Source organism: Schistocerca cancellata, chromosome 5 (genome assembly GCF_023864275.1).
Source record: "Schistocerca cancellata isolate TAMUIC-IGC-003103 chromosome 5, iqSchCanc2.1, whole genome shotgun sequence".
In the NCBI taxonomy this organism is placed as follows: Eukaryota; Metazoa; Arthropoda; class Insecta; order Orthoptera; family Acrididae; genus Schistocerca; species Schistocerca cancellata.
Window position 1 is genome coordinate 471,291,570 of NC_064630.1, and position 2,975 is coordinate 471,294,544.

Below are 2,975 nucleotides of genomic sequence, written 5' to 3' on the forward strand. Positions count from 1 at the left end.
AAATTTAGGGGAGAAGTCTCAGCCATTTGAAATAAAACACATGTTAGACAAGGTGACAGATTATCGTTTTTGCTACATTTTAGAAAAAATTGTAAGAATCTAGAATTTGGAGCTAAACAAACACCAAAATGAGTGCATAATTCAGGAAAGAAAATAACTGGAATTAAGGCTATGTGCCTCTTGCAGATGATTTTTCAGTACTTCCAGAAAGTCTAATAGAGGCAGCTAGAAAAATAAATGTTCTGGAAAAAAAAATAGGGAACGGAACTGCTCCCAAAATTATGGCTGAAAATCCAAAATTAATCACAATATAAAAAAAAATACACTAAAATACAGAATGAGATTTTCACTCTGCAGCGGAGTGTGCGCTGATATGAAACTTCCTGGCAGATTAAAACTGTGTGCCCGACCGAGACTCGAACTCGGGACCTTTGCCTTTCGCGGGCAAGCACTCTACCACCTGAGCTACCGAAGCACGACTCACGCCCAGTACTCACAGCTTTACTTCTGCCAGTACCTCGTCTCCTACCTTCCAAACTTTACAGAAGCTCTCCTGCGAACCTTGCAGAACTGGCACTCCTGAAAGAAAGGATATTGCGGAGACATGGCTTAGCCACAGCCTGGGAGATATTTCCAGAATGAGATTTTCACTCTGCAGCGGAGTGTGCACTGATATGAAACTTCCTGGCAGGTTAAAACTGTGTGCCCGACTGAGACTCGAACTCGGGACCTTTGCCTTTCGCGGACAAGCGCTCTACCACCTGAGCTACCGAAGCACGACTCACGCCCGGTACTCACAGCTTTACTTCTGCCAGTACCTCGTCTCCTACCTTCCAAACTTTACAGAAGCTCTCCTGCGAACCTTGCAGAACTAGCACTCCTGAAAGAAAGGATATTGCGGAGACATGGCTTAGCCACAGCCTGGGGGATGTTTCCAGAATGAGATTTTCACTCTGCAGTGGAGTGTGCGCTGATATGAAACTTCCTGGCAGATTAAAACTGTGTGCCCAACCGAGACTCGAACTCGGGACCGTTGCCTTTCGCGGGCAAGCGCTCTACCACCTGAGCTACCGAAGCACGACTCACGCCCGGTACTCACAGCTTTACTTCTGCCAGTACCTCGTCTCCTACCTTCCAAACTTTACAGAAGCTCTCCTGCGAACCTTGCAGAACTAGCACTCCTGAAAGAAAGGATATTGCGGAGACATGGCTTAGCCACAGCCTGGGGGATGTTTCCAGAATGAGATTTTCACTCTGCAGCGGAGTGTGCGCTGATATGAAACTTCCTGGCAGATTAAAACTGTGTGCCCGACCGAGACTCGAACTCGGGACCTTTGCCTTTCGTGGGCAAGCGCTCTACCACCGGGCGTGAGTCGTGCTTCGGTAGCTCAGTTGGTAGAGCGCTTGCCCGCGAAAGGCAAAGGTCCCGAGTTCGAGTCTCGGTCGGGCACACAGTTTTAATCTGCCAGGAAGTTTCATATCAGCGCACACTCCGCTGCAGAGTGAAAATCTCATTCTGGAAACATCCCCCAGGCTGTGGCTAAGCCATGTCTCCGCAATATCCTTTCTTTCAGGAGTGCTAGTTCTGCAAGGTTCGCAGGAGAGCTTCTGTAAAGTTTGGAAGGTAGGAGACGAGGTACTGGCAGAAGTAAAGCTGTGAGTACCGGGCATGAGTCGTGCTTCGGTAGCTCAGGTGGTAGAGCGCTTGCCCGCGAAAGGCAAAGGTCCCGAGTTCGAGTCTCGGTCGGGCACACAGTTTTAATCTGCCAGGAAGTTTCATATCAGCGCACACTCCGCTGCAGAGTGAAAATCTCATTCTGGAAACATCCCCCAGGCTGTGGCTAAGCCATGTCTCCGCAATATCCTTTCTTTCAGGAGTGCTAGTTCTGCAAGGTTCGCAGGAGAGCTTCTGTAAAGTTTGGAAGGTAGGACACGAGGTACTGGCAGAAGTAAAGCTGTGAGTACCGGGCGTGAGTCGTGCTTCGGTAGCTCAGGTGGTAGAGCACTTGCCCGCGAAAGGCAAAGGTCCCGAGTTCGAGTCTCGGTCGGGCACACAGTTTTAATCTGCCAGGAAGTTTCATATCAGCGCACACTCCGCTGCAGAGTGAAAATCTCATTCTGGAAACATCCCCCAGGCTGTGGCTAAGCCATGTCTCCGCAATATCCTTTCTTTCAGGAGTGCTAGTTCTGCAAGGTTCGCAGGAGAGCTTCTGTAAAGTTTGGAAGGTAGGAGACGAGGTACTGGCAGAAGTACAGCTATGAGTACCGGGCGTGAGTTGTGCTTCGGTAGCTCAGGTGGTAGAGCGCTTGCCCGCGAAAGGCAAAGGTCCCTAGTTCGAGTCTCGGTCGGGCACACAGTTTTAATCTGCCAGGAGTTTCATATCAGCGCACACTCCGCTGCAGAGTGAAAATCTCATTCTGGAAACATCCCCCAGGCTGTGGCTAAGCCATGTCTCCGCAATATCCTTTCTTTCAGGAGTGCTAGTTCTGCAAGGTTCGCAGGAGAGCTTCTGTAAAGTTTGGAAGGTAGGAGACGAGGTACTGGCAGAAGTAAAGCTGTGAGTACCGGCCGTGAGTCGTGCTTCGGTAGCTCAGGTGGTAGATCGCTTGCCCGCGAAAGGCAAAGGTCCCGAGTTCGAGTCTCGGTCGGGCACACAGTTTTAATCTGCCAGTAAGTTTCACACTAAAATATATAGAAACACGAACAGGTAAAATGGAGTGATTTAGTAAATTTAGATATATTTAGAAATAGATAGATTTAGAAATATTTGCAGTATATGTAAGAGTTAATAAAATGGAAAGAGCAAATAGTCTGAACTTTTAAAACACTGTTCATCTGATGCCAGGTGTAGCTGAGCATTAAGCTATGTCAATGTCCCTGGAGTTTCACGCATTTCAAAACATTTATGATGTTAGAATTTTAAACTAATTTGCAGGGCACTGCATTTTAACAAAACTTTTCTATGTTTTCAGAA

General features: G+C 47.9%; 1 non-coding gene across 1 annotated transcript; it reads left to right on the forward strand.

Moving 5' to 3' along the window:
* The first annotated feature begins 1,376 nt into the window (after positions 1 to 1,376).
* Trnas-cga (transfer RNA serine (anticodon CGA)) lies at positions 1,377 to 1,451 on the forward strand. The gene has a single exon. It is a non-coding gene; the product is annotated as a tRNA-Ser (tRNA).
* Positions 1,452 to 2,975: the final 1,524 nt, after the last annotated feature.